This window comes from Dermacentor variabilis, chromosome 4 (genome assembly GCF_050947875.1).
Source record: "Dermacentor variabilis isolate Ectoservices chromosome 4, ASM5094787v1, whole genome shotgun sequence".
Taxonomy (NCBI): Eukaryota; Metazoa; Arthropoda; class Arachnida; order Ixodida; family Ixodidae; genus Dermacentor; species Dermacentor variabilis.
Window position 1 is genome coordinate 63,560,790 of NC_134571.1, and position 14,189 is coordinate 63,574,978.

The window sequence follows — 14,189 nt, forward strand, 5'->3', positions numbered from 1 at the left end:
GAACTCGGACGGCAAGATTAAAGTCGACGGACTAGGAAATTTGATGCTGTCCAGAAAAAATAACGTCACAAGGGGACGAGCACCTTATACTTGGGCAAGAGTCGCCCTAAACAACGGAACTGTTCAAAGCAGCATGGACTACTGAAACGTTTATAGTATGGACTAAGATATTCTGTACATGTTCCCTACGTTTAGCACATTATTGTCACGGAATTATCCTAATGAATTCTTTAGCATTTACAGGAAACTTAGTTCTGGGGACATTGAGCTTCGGCTTCTGCTAGCCTTCGAGTGTCACTGTTGATACGACAAACTAAAAGAAGGTTGGAAGACTGGCGACATTGTATGTGTGCTCAAAGAGACGACAAGCCGTACAGGATCCCGTGAATATACTGTTTTTCAGCACCGCAAGCACATTCTTTAACGAGATTTACTGCAAACACCACCTTACGCAAGGACCAAACGCTATTGAAGATGTTCTGCGATTGTCGCGCTATGGCACTCGTTCTTATACTGACGGAGAAGTTTACTGCGTGTTAAACTCAGCCGAGCGTGCTCCCATTGCATTTGTGTGCAGGCAGTTAACTGCGGCTGTGATGAAACAATCGCACATTTTCCGCGCATCTGCCGACATTGTAGTTTGTATACGGAAATGCATCTGTTGTGTACCATGTTAGAGACACTGGACTACCAGCCACTGTGAGGGGAAAAACAATAGGACAAAGCTCACAACAGACGGATGCGCTAAAGGGAGCTACAGAGCGTCTGTTCGCTTCCTGCGGTTGTGCGATTGCGAGACAGACGGCGACAGTGACACGTGCCGCCTCAGAAGTATGCGCACCGATTTCCGTTTCGATACTCACTTTTCTCTTTTCTTATTCATATCATAGGAAGCCAAAAAACACTGACACCAGGGACAGTATAGGGGAAATTATTTGCGCCTAATAAATGAAATCTATCTATCTATCTATCTATCTATCTATCTATCTATCTATCTATCTATCTATCTATCTATCTATCTATCTATCTATCTATCTATCTATCTATCTATCTATCTATCTATCTATCTATCTATCTATCTATCTATCTATCTATCTATCTATCCATCTATCCATCTATCCATCTATCTATCTAATTCCACAATTGAAAATAAGATGGCAACCAAACAAGGAACTCGGTAGCCCCGACACGAAATGTCCAAACACGCACGCAGTTGACATCGCGAACCCTACATTTCGCCCTCAGCGCAGCTTGACAAGACGCCTCGCTTCCACAAAGCACGCTACCATCTGAGCGAACGCTCGGACCGGCAGCCATCCGGATCTTTTTTGTGTGCTCGTGCAGAACGATGCAAGTGCTCGGTCAATCTGGGTCAAGTTGCGGCCGTAAGGGTCTGATTCATGGCTCTTATTACAGAGATCGTTCCAATGATTCAGAAAAGTCGAGTTGATCAACAACAACCGGATAAAAAGAAAAGAAAAGAAAGATCGCGAGTGTGGCCCTGACAGTGGTGTTGCTCTGATGTTTTACGAATCGCAATCACAAGAGTGCCTCCTGCGTCGACGATACTGCGCGTCAGTGGAGGTAAAAGGTTCTGGCAGCGGGACGGCAAGCTCAGCGCACTGCGTCTTCGAATGCGTATTACACTTTCCCCTTGTTTTTCGGCCCTAGCAGATGTAGATTGGTTCCAAACGTTTTCGCAACGCAACGAAATGGAATGGAGGCAATAGCTCGCAGGGAAATCGTATTTTTCGTCGGAGATTGAACGCTGGTAGCAAGAGAAAATGATCGAAGCGAAATTACAACATCGGGAACAAGAACCATACATGAAATGAAAAATAAAATGAAAAGAACTACACCGTGAAATAATTCTAAGCTCGGTAGGACGCAGTGAAGTTCTCGTGAATAAACATTGCGCATTCCTTTTCTGCCGCAATGCTTTGCCTATCAGATGCAGAAGTAAAGACGTTTGAAAAAAAAGAGACATTGCGTGGTAGATGGTGTTGAATTTTAAGCTCCACGGGTGATTGCAATGCATTCTGGAAGCTGCCTTAAATATTCTTGCGCATATATTCACTACATTACTGTCTTAGGTATACATCGAAATTGAACACGCGCATATGCGGGAAATTTCTTGCAGCTATAGTTATTAGCCGAATTAGTAGTAATATGGTAAACGCGTCTACTTTAGTGAAATGTGTGGCGTCGGGACCTGTAAATAAAGAAGAAATAAAGAAACGAAAAACAGGGTAAAAACAATGCGACGTTCGCCATCTCACAGTGCACAGGGGAGGAGCGCGTGACTTAAATGTATAGTTAGTAGCTTTATTGCGATATCTGTTATTTAGAACTACAATTGTTCTTTGCCATCGGTAGGGCTCTATGGCTAATGACATGTGCGCCCTCACGATTGGTGGGAGTGTGCTGTTGCGAACAGTTATCATGCAAGAACTTTCCTTTTTATTGTGATAGGCGCCCACGCGCGGTGCCACGTTTCGCGTGTGCCTGGACGCGCCAGCGGACAAGAGCTCGCGCCAGCTCGTGAAGAGCAGAATTCAGACGATTTTCAAACAACCCCCGCGCCCGGGCGCGCAGACGAGAAGACATATCGTGGGCGAAGCTCTGCAAAGAACCAGTCAGACCTCGTGTTCGCAATGAGGAAAACTCTAAAAAACGCGGGGCTAGATGCTAAGGCGCGCAATTAATTATCGAATTGGCGACGAACATCGGTCGAGCGGTCGGGTTGCCGTGCCAATCGGTGGGGAGGTTTGTCAAAGTTTCGAACTAACTTTTTCAAACTTTTACGCACCTCCGCGAAGACTCCAGAATCGGCTAAAAGTTTGCATGTGTCTACGTGGGTTTTGCTTTCAGCTGACGAGGTTCTTTGTGTAGGGTACAGTTAAAGCTTGCACGAATCCCGCACGCATTCTCTCAATTTTCTTGTTGCGAGCCGCTGCGGCCTCAGATGCCGAACCCGTCGTCGGCAACTCGACAATGACGAATAATCGTCCCAGTCTGGCATTCCATAGAGTAGGCATGAATGGTCGATCGGCTCATTGTCTTGACGGCAACGAACACAGGAGGGGTCTTTCGAGCGTGTGTAGCGAAAGAGTGCATAGATAGCTAATTCGCTTAGCAGTGCCCACTGAATTGGGGCACACAGACTCGGCGCTCGAGAGACGCGTGCATCGAATGCGAGGTTATTGCAAAGCGGGCACCTTCAGAGATTACGTCGACGCGGCCACGTACTTGTCCGCAACCATGACCGCGCGACAAATTAATCTTCCTACGCGGCTCTCTCGGGAACATCGGGCGTCTCATAAACCTCCATATACCGGAGCAAGGAACCCGGAAGACGGGATGACTCTATCTTCAGGGAGGGACGCATCCCCCATCTCCAGTTCGTGGGCGTCGCAAGCCGGGGGAGACAGTAAAGACGGGTCACTCTGGCTGGGAGGGCTTATAGATCGATAAGAGGCAGCGTCCACCATCCTTATTTCTGGGTCACAAGACGCTGAAAACGTAGCGGGCGGGGAAGGGTGAGCGCCAACCTCGGTACAGGGCTGTCGCCGCTCTGTGGTTTGTGTACGGCGCGACGCTAACCCCCTTCCCCCTCTCCCTTTAGCCGCCACTCCCCTCACTCCTCCTTTTCGTTCTGCGGTGTTGAAGGGCCACCTTTGTTGCTGACGAATGCCAGCAGCCAGATTCTACGTCTAATGATTGCCACTCCAGCGTTTTCCTATGCTTCTTAATCTCTTTCTTATCGTTCTTGTTTATTTTCTTCTCTTGGCTGTCGCGCCTCTTCTTATGTACGATGCGAGCGCGATAATGTGCGTCCGGCAATTTTGCACCACACACGCCCCGTGGACAATGACTGAGTCCTTTTGTTCGCGCCACTCCATAATCATCACCCCTCTTGCGGCATTCCTTTCTTTTATAAATTTTTTTTTCTCTGTTCGAAAGAGTGTTGGAGGTTCACTTCCTCGCTATAGCGATAATGTGCATGATTGTTCGCCGCGTAAAGGAGAGCGCCTCAGTCGTTCTTGATGGCGAGCACTGCACGCTCTCTTTTTCTTTCTTTTTCGTCACGGCGACTAGTTAGTCTTAGCGACGAGCTTTGATGTTACGGTTGGAAACGTGACCCAGAAATGACGGTGTTTGAGGAAAGCGGAATGCTCTTTGAAGCCACGACATTGATCGACGAAGCGCGAACACCGAAAGCAGCGATCGTTCACGGCGCATGCTTTATTGTTACCGCCAGAGTCAGCGAGACAGTTTTAATAAACCAGCAATGATGTAGCAGGAGGGAAGCAAAAGAAAAATGAGGAAAAACGAAAAAAGAAAAATCAGGTTCCGAACCTGTGAGGTACCCTTTGCCTCAATGCTTTGTTTTACCTTCATTATTAAGTTCCTATTATTTCTTGGTAAAACAAGGCTAGCTTCTGTATTACGCATTATTTCATTATCATAATGCAACCCGGTTCTTGGCCTATCCTCAAAAGCGGGTTTTGCGCCATTGTTGAAGCAACCACCATCATCATAATCTTCTTCTTCTTCTTCTTCTTTATTATCAGTGGTTACGTCCTGAACTGAAGGTAAACTATTGCACACGACAGTCATGATCCAGCAACTAGGAAAATAAATAAATAAATAAATAAATAAATAAATAAATAAATAAATAAATAAATAAATAAATGAGGATATCACCTGTATATGACGTCTTGAACTACTGAGCTTTCCTCTAAGTGCTGAAGAGAGCCAGAGACTATTTCGACGCTGACATCTTCATATCGCTAGTTAACACATTAGCGCAATACGTTTTGATAGATGAAGCATGATTAGGCAGATGTGTTCTTTTGTGAATTGTTGCGGACCGGGGTAGCTCTTATGCCAGGAATCCACCCGGAACAGGGATGAGTACATCCGCTAGTAGGAATGAAGGAAAAGGGGCTTATTTCACATTGTTTACACTGGCTCCAGATACGGAAGCCCGCTCCATGTAAGAGCACGGTAAACATCTGAGTTCACATCCTGACACGCCAGCTCCGTTCCTCACAGCACCAAAGGTATCCGCTTTTAAAACCGTCGTCTTCCTTAGGAGACTAGACTAGGGAATATGATGTCTCGGCTAATCACAATCGTCGAATCGGTCGCAAAATTCCTCCCATGATGTCGCACCGTTCCGACGGCTCCGCCTCCTATGTTGCACCTTCGCACCCGCATATGGCGCAAGCGCGTGTAGCAGTCTGGAAAACCGAGGTCGAAGGTGTTTCCACGGTAGCCTTCGACGTTGGTCCCTTTCATAAATTAGTTCAGCTTGTCAGGATCAGGTTCAGGTAGTGTGATTTTCGTGGTCATCGCCGCTTCTACGGAGGTCAGCGGCAGTTGCGTCTGGAAGTGAGCCCCTTCGTTTGCGCGTCACAGTCTATGTCACAGTCACAGTCACAGTCTATGTCACAGTCTGGGCGCGAACTGTTGACAGGACGGCTTCGTGGGAAACGTCCGAATGATGCTAATCGCTGCATTGAGACGTAATAGAATGAAGTAAATTGGTTGGTTCTTAGCATGAATTGGCATCTCGCGTTTGGGCTAATTCTCGCTCTACTTTTTAGACAATGTCCTTCGTGACAATTAAGTATCAGTGTATGCGTCGTTTGCAAGGGTGTAAATGCCCCTTGTCATCTTGCAGTACCCAATATCGATTTTACTATGCCCATATATTAACTTTATGACATTTCAGTCTAAATTCCTCCCGCGTACTCGTACGTACACCGCCAAAGTCTCTGTCTTTTATCAATGTGGCAGTCTGTTTTCGCTAGAAACAAACATTCGTTGAAGGTACAGAGACCTCGTACTTAGGTTTCTTTTAGTCACCACTTACTTTTCTCTTTGAGCGAACAGTAAGTGGTGACACTTCATATTCAGTGACGCAAAAGGTCGTAAACTAGTAGTAGCGTAGAAAAGATCGTCAACTGGGCGAGTTGGTAAGGTGGCACAGGGAAAAAGATCGCGAATGGGACAGGGACACAGTGAAGGGACAAAGTCACGGGTGCTCGGTTCGTCGCCTTTGCATTGTCTCCCTGTCCCGTTCACGCTGCTTTTCACTGTAAGAACATAGGACGATCGCGGAAGAGTGAAAAACAGGAAGTGTCGTATAGGCGAACATTCAAGTGCTCGTTCGCCATTTCCTTTAGCCGCGTTTGAGGAGACGTTGGTGACGCTAGGAGGTGCTGGCTTCTCCTGTCCTCTCGCATGTTTGAATATACATGAAAGCGGTGCAAATGCTATAGAAGCAAAAGGAAAAGCAACGAACACGGTGTTTTTCGCGAGTTGGAGTAGCGAACCCATGACGATCGAGCAGCGCAAGAACGACACTAGCCACAAGGAACCCTGAAAATAAGAGGCGGACACCGTGCTGTCTTAAAGAAAGAAAAAAAAGAAAGAAAGAAAGAAAGAAAGAAAGAGAGCGAGAGAGATAGAGAGAGAGAGATAAAAACAAAGAAAAATATGTTAAAAAATAGAAGACATTTATTTGAACTAGATATGCACCAGCCAATGAACAGATCAGCATTATTTATTTCCGCTCTCGGTCACATTCAGGTATGTTTGGAGCAAGTTCCTTGGGCTGTAACCAAAATATCGCAAGCTGTTGATGGAGGGCCAAGAAACTGCAATCGCAGATCGTTTAAACCTTCCTTTCAAACTTTGTTCCACCATTACCGGTCTTTGATTGGAAATCACTATTTTCCATCCTAATTGCGTGTTTTGTGCTTACAGTTGTTCGTTCCCTATGTTCTCGTATCGTTCGCACTATTATTCTAAAGGTTATTGCTTGCGTGAACTTTGGCATTATACCGACGGCACAACCCTCTCGTTACCACAGTACAAAAAATAAAATAAAATAAACAAAACGGCAAGACTTAGAAACACCGTCGCATTCACGATCAAACCGACATCAAGAAGCGACCGTGGGCTAAATAGAACAAGAGCATGGTCGTTCGATGGCCCCTGTATACGGTCGCCCACGATAGCTGCTTCGTAGGCGGGCCGCTGAGAAACGGGCCCTTGCTCCGTGAATTTTGTGTTTCGTATACGATCGTTATTGTTGGTCGTTACGAAGAGTGCCTCTGGCGCCACGCCGGGTGTCCTGGTGGGGCGCGTTGCACGGTACCAATTTTTGTGTGGAAATGAAAAGAACGGGGACCTGAGCGTTTTCGCAGAGACCGAAGCAAATCTTTTGCTTTCCTGCCTTGTGTGAATAGAGAGAAAAGAGATAGAAAAAAGATGTTGGGTCTGTTTAAGTACCTCCCGTCCGTAATCGCTTTTTGAACGTCCGGATGTCCTGCGCCAGGAAGATTGAGATGAATGGAAGTTTAAATGTCTTCCTGTTCTCTGGATGTAAGAGGAAAATGTTGGGGAAAGCTTTCAAGGAAAGTATTTGGAGTTGAGAGAGTACGACAGAGCAGGTGTTTCCGAAGCGAAGGGGATCGATAATGTTAAATGTGCAAGTGGTGCGATGTGTTTCGTTTCACTTTCAACTGCTACAATACGGCTCAGGAAACGGAAAGAGCAAAAAAAAATTCGGCGAAGGGTTAATTGCGCTCAATGCAATGGCTTTGTGGGGAGCGCCTACACTACCGATTCGAGTGCAGGACGGCACTGAATTCCCGGTTGCCGCGTACATTCAGATTTGTATATATGGCATTGGAATTAATGAATAATTAGAGCCTAATTAAATCTGTGGGCGATAAGTTGTTAAATTATGAATGATATCACGAGTTGACATTATCGCACTACAGCAATAAATCAATTTCGGAAAGGTGCGTAGACGAACGGTGTCGTTAATAGACACACACACACTCACACAGAGAGATATATAGATAGATAGATAGATAGATAGATAGATAGATAGATAGATAGATAGATAGATAGATAGATAGATAGATAGATAGAGAGAGAGAGAGAGAGAGAGAGAGAGAGAGAGAGAGAGAGAGAGAGAGAGAGAGAGAGAGAGAGGCGTGTGTATGTGCGTGCGCACGCGCACTTCACTGAAAGACCTACCACTGGAAGTTGCAGACAGTTAATAACAATCCTCACCTCCACGTAAAACGTGCGCCAACAAAATGTCACCTGCAGTGACAGCTTCATTTAAATCTGCGCACCCGAGAGAAAACGCATCGAAGCGTATTGTTCTTACCAAGGTGACGCTCTAATCTGAATTGCATACGTACAAGTCAGGACGGTCAAATTCAAGCAAACTAAATGTTACCACTTCTTTTATTTTCTATTTTTCACGGCAAGAACGCGAAACAACACTTTTCCTCGAACCATTTTTGCGTCGATAGAATTCCCCCCATTGCTCGAAAAGGAGAAGCTATTCACTTTAATTAAGCTGTCTGACCTGTCGGCGAAGCTCATCGGGAAACTTAACACCATTTTCGATTACGCTGTATTCCAAGGTGCGCTCAAAAGTCGAGGTGCGTTTAATTTCGAGAACATCGCTTCCATAAAGCCATATCAGAATAACGGTATCCGTCTGGCCTTCCTCGACGTTCACAGCCTATATCACGCCAGCCTTGCTTCCGAATCCCACATTGCCTTTCTCGCTTCTCTTTGCACATAGTGGTACTCGCTTATTATCCTCATATATTTTGTCATTCCGTCGCCTCGGTGTTTTGTTCCATGCATCGGTCGTTGATCGGGAGCCCCAGCCGGCGTCCTTCGGGAGAGGAGCGCGAGAACGTCGTCATCGGCGCCTTCCCAAGAGACGCAGAAGCGCGTCGACATCGACACCCAGCCTGGCGAGAGAAATTTGACGCTGGCGCCCGTGATGCGTTATACGTGGCTCTATTATTGTATCTCTCTTTGTTTTCTCCGCGACGAGCGCCACAGACGAATCACGTGCGACGTTGCTTCTGTTCCATTGCAAATCGTCTGCTTCGGAGAACTTTAGGCATCGTACATCTTCGGATGGCTGTCAGTTTTGCTTCGAAGAACAGGATGCAAAAATAAAAGAGACAGAGAGAGGACAGAAAGGCACACGCACGGGCTGGTTAAGTATCACGGAAAATCCGGTTTGCTACCCTACACTTGAGATAGGGGGAATGGGAGGTAGAAATATAAGTACACACACACACACACACACACACACACACACACACACACACACACACACACACACACACACACACACACACACACACACACACACATATATATATATATATATATATATATATATATATATATATATATATATATATATATATATATATATATATATATAGAGAGAGAGAGAGAGAGAGAGAGAGAGAGAGAGAGCAGACCCACCAGTTCAGCAGTTCACGATCACCTCACACTATAGGAATAGGATTACGTTAGGGGTGTGCGAATGGCAACTTTCGAGCCCGAATCGAATGCGAATCGAATAGTGCCAGGATCTAATCGAACGTCGAATATTGTTCGAATAGGTATCGAAAAAGGAATAACCATTTTTACTATTAAAATAAAACCACATTTATATTCTGGTATGTTCTCGAAGTTCTAGCAAATTTCTGTCTATCTGTTGTATAGAGTATGGAGCGTAATTTAATAAAAGACACAAATGGAGTAGCTTATTCGCACACCCAGTGTTTTTCGGAGAGCGGAAATGATCGTGGCTTAGCCGATACAGTCTGACTGTCTGAGCGACGTAGCCTGCTTTTCTACGCAATTTTTCACGCTTTATGCCTACTGTGGTCGCGGGGATGAAATTTTTTGTACTTTGCTACAATTTTATGATTGATCGCGCACATGTGGCGATTTGAAGTATTCGAAAAAGTATTCGACCATAGCGCAACATTCGATTCGTTATTTCGAAAGCTTCGAATATTCGCACGCCCCCTGGGTCGTTATAACGTAAAGTTATTCCAAACTGTTTCTGTTACATTTCTGCAATAAGCCCTCCACGATTGGTCAAACATATTTCGGTATAACCCCGCTTCGCCTATCTGTGGCGTAACGTCACAAACACCGCGGCAACTTCCCATCTGATAAGACTTGTACACAGTGATTATGCATGATTAGATAAAAGAAAACCAATTATTTCTGATTCCACACCTTCTTTACGTTTAACCTTCCGCTGTTGGTCAAAAGCTCTCGGGCTACGTCGACTTCGCCTTTCTGCCACGCGAAGTCACAAAACTACGACAAGTCACCCCCATGAAATTGACGTGCACGCGCTAAGGATCCATTAATATGCCGAACAAAACTGATTCTTTTTCTCGGAATAGCTGTAGACTTTCCCGTTCCGAATGGTATAGACGTCTGCCCACCGGTTGCTCTGGCACTGCATACGTGTAGCTGCCATGGAAAATGTATTTATTTTCGTACAGTAAATTTTTAAATGCGTAAGCATTTCTATGGCTACCCGAGGAGGAAAAGCGTCCGCCCGTTCGTCCGTCACGTAAGACGATTCAAGATAGGGCCCGCAGCGGCGTGCGAACTGACCTTCGCGCTGCCTCTCGCTTCCACGCGAACTGTGCGGCGAGAACACAGCGCGCACGAAGCTATCAGCACTCGGCGCTCTGTGTCCACATCGGAGATCGCTTTCATGGGTCGCGCCAGGGCCAGAAGCCCCCGGAGTAGGGTTGGCCACGTTTGATAAGGTTTGACGCGGATGGACACGCCGCTAAAGAGCGTTACCGGCTGATAATGTTCGGAACGTCGTCAGCGCACTTCCCTCTGCCGTAGTTTGCTTGCCTCATCAACGCACCTTGCGCTGCGGTCCGCAGTAGTTCGCGTCGCCGTATAGAGCTGTCGTTTGTACTTGTCGGAATAATTTTCATAACATTGGTAATGACACCGGGCTGCGTGAAGGTACGTGAGCCCGGTGTCAATGCTCACGCAAAATTAGACAACTCCCAGAGGAGTTTCTGCTTCATTTCTTTTTTTTTTTTTAACGTGGCAGCGTAACGTTGTCGAGCCCTTTCGACACATATGCGACATCGCTCTGGCAACTGTTCTTCGCTTAGGATCCACTTTAGCGGAATTTTGAACCTTCCGTTGCACGGCAGCGTGCAACGGAAGGATAAACCAAGCAACCACCCCAACCAACCAGCCACCGCAAGCTAAGCAGGGGGAAGTAGGCCAATCGCAGACGCCGGCACCGCCCTTCTTATCCGGTTGTCTACTTTCATTGCGCTACCTTGCTTCCACCGAAACCCTCTCCACTTCTGCGTGATCCTCTCCCCTTGTCAGCCAATTGGATAAGGAATACCTGTCAGGGTAGGCAATGCTATTCGCTTTGAAAGCAAAGAAAAGGGACCTATAAACGAGGAGAGCACTTGATTTGGCGGTTCAAACAACGCTGCGGGTCGCTGCCAAGACACTCGCGTCGGCGCTTACGTAATTTTCGCCTCAGAAGATTGGATTAAAAACAGAGTAAAATAGTTCTACGTTAGAGGGTCCCAGGTTTCGTGCAGCGCAGTGAAAGCCGATTCGGGCTAAAGGCGTCTGTGCCGGTCTGTTGTCCTTAAAGATTGGAGCAATGCTGTCACCGCACTCTGCTGCGATTATCTGCGAGGTCGAAATTACAAAATGATTTGCTCTGAAAATGGTCTGCGATCAAAGAGGGCTTGCGCAGTTACACAAACATTGAGAAAGTAATGCGCCTAAAGTAAAGTAGTAGCGTGGCGCCTGCTGTTTACGATATTTTCGGGTCAGGCAATCCTTTTCAGCCATACAGCGCTAAAGTAAACAAAAGAACAAAGCCGAGCCTGGACTGAGCAAATCTGTCTGGAAAGCTTTTGACTGCGAAATCGACAGTCCTGAATCCCCCCCCCCCCCCTTCCCCCAGAAAAGAAGAAAGCAAACGAAAATGACGATTCACTTAATCCAAACGTTGCGACCAGACTTGCTGTTAGTGCTCTGTTAGGCGTAAAAGATGACTCTGGCGTTTGTTCATTGCCTCCTCATCTCCTATGAGAGTGTATAAGAAGAGCACACCATTGCATTCATTGTAATAAAGATGATTTCAAACTAATGAGAGGATAATTTATATTAACCACTATGTGACGTTGCTTACGCTACCACGAATAATACTGTAATCAAAACGTTCCGTACTGCTTGCTACTTTCTATACAGCATCGTTCGCAATTTATTTTCAGAGTGATGCTTCACGGGCGAATTTAAAGTGCATACTGTACAGGGGGCGCGCTTTGAAGACGAGGACAGAGTAAGACACACAGACAGCGCTCGTATGTTTGTCTGCGAGCCTTACTCGTTCCTCCTCCTGAAAGCCCACTCCAGCGCTCTCTTTATTTTCCTTGTCCTAAAGCACGACAAAAGTTGACGACACGCAAACGAAAGTAAAAAAAGTGTACTGTTAAATTAATGAGCCTTAAACAAGCAGAAAACAAACAATCTCCATTAGCTAGAACTTAAGCTGGACCAAAAAGGATAAGCCATGAAGTACGAAGAAATAGGTGCACAAGGTGACCGACACGAGCCGAGAGGATTCTCGTTCGCTTAGGATTTGCTCGTTGACGACGCCGCCCACCATAAATTAGATATACAACGGGAAATGCTGTGTGTCGTTACGACTGGTTGTGTTCATCGCAGCCAAGTGCGCCCGTAAGTTATATGCAAGCATTCTAGCATTTACATACAATTTTAAATGCACAAGCATGCAGCGGTGCGAGTGGAACAGGCTCGCATATCTTCTGTGATCGCAGTGCACGCGTGTTCGAATGGCACGCTCTGTCACATGACATTCGAGTCCACGGTTTCTACCGCCATTCTGACTTAATACTACGGCGTGCTCATCACCAATTTTAGTTTTAGTCGAATTAGAAAAAAGAAAGAAAGCTGTGCGCAGGCTGAAACGCACCTCGTTCGTTCACTTGCGTTAAACGTAGTCGCGATTGGGCATGAGCTGACTGTTATCATTACCTTACTGTAGCTTACGTAGTTTTCGTACTGCGCAGTTTTGGACACAAAACACAGAACAGGGCACAAGCAGGAGTACGAACTAAGTATGTTCTAGCAACTACAGTCCCAGTTCCAGCACTTCTATACCTTATCAAGGCAACAAGAAAAGCCAAATGGTGCGACAGTTTACACTAAACATCACACCCTTATGGGTCTTAAAGGTACTTGTTTAGTCCCAAGGATAACATCCTCACCTTTAAATGGCGAGGATAGTGCGACAATTTACACTAAGCATCACACCCTTATGGGTCTTAAAGGTGCTCGTTTAGTCCCAAGGCTAACATCCTCACCGTTAAATTCTAATACCAGATCGTTGATAAGGATAATTGAAGTTTTCTTTTTTGGCATTTGGCGACTTTTTGTGGCAAGTGAAGATGACGGTAGCTGCAACAGACAACGCGATAACATCATGAAATAAATTTTGATAGCTATCATTGTCAAAATTTTGCGCCAGATATTTGAATGCGCAACACGAGGTGGCCAGAATTATTACGCAGTTCTCAACTACGACTTCTCTCATCGCTGCTGTAGCTCGAGCTCGCTGTCGTGTTCGATGCAATTTTTTTGATGGCCTTAAGTTTAAGGGTGTTTGACATGGGACAAGACAACACTCTTACGGGCGTGAAAATTTTTAGTGTTAAGCAACCGAGGATCCGGTGGGGACACGCGTGGACACCAATTATTAGTCAGAGAAGTGGTCCCTTCGATCGCCGGTCTTTCTGGACCCGGGCTCGCCGAAATGAACCCGTGGCCCCAGGGACCTGGTAAATCCCCTGTCACAGATATAGGACATCGCGGCGCTCTGCCGGATTACGACGCATCTGTTACCGGGATAAAGGTCGGTCATTCGTATCAATCTGAAGAGCAAGACTCCTGCAGATAGGGTTCCCAAGGCTCCATTGAGCCTGGCGGATAAGATTGCGCGAGAGAAAAGTGAGGGACAGGACCGCTTAGCGGCACCCTCCGCTGACCGTTGCAGCGGCAACTTAAGAGGACAAACGACTGAAGACTCCTTTCAATGACCGCGGAACTGAAATTTTGGCTCCAGACATTATAGTTCTCATTCAAGCTTCTCTTTACCATATTGTGCGTTTTGATAAGTGATCGTAGATCAGAGCCTCAAGGCAAATAAGAGCACCTGTGCTTTCTGTCCGATCTCAAATTTCTTTTCAACTAACGAACGCGCTGTTACCGTCTTCCCTTTAGGATGTTATACAACA

General features: G+C 46.1%; 1 protein-coding gene across 2 annotated transcripts in view; it reads right to left on the reverse strand.

Moving 5' to 3' along the window:
• Nucleotides 1–14,189, reverse strand: part of LOC142579298 (uncharacterized) — a 109,719-nt gene that overhangs the window by 25,725 nt on the left and 69,805 nt on the right. The gene's annotated exons all lie outside the window — the stretch shown is intronic.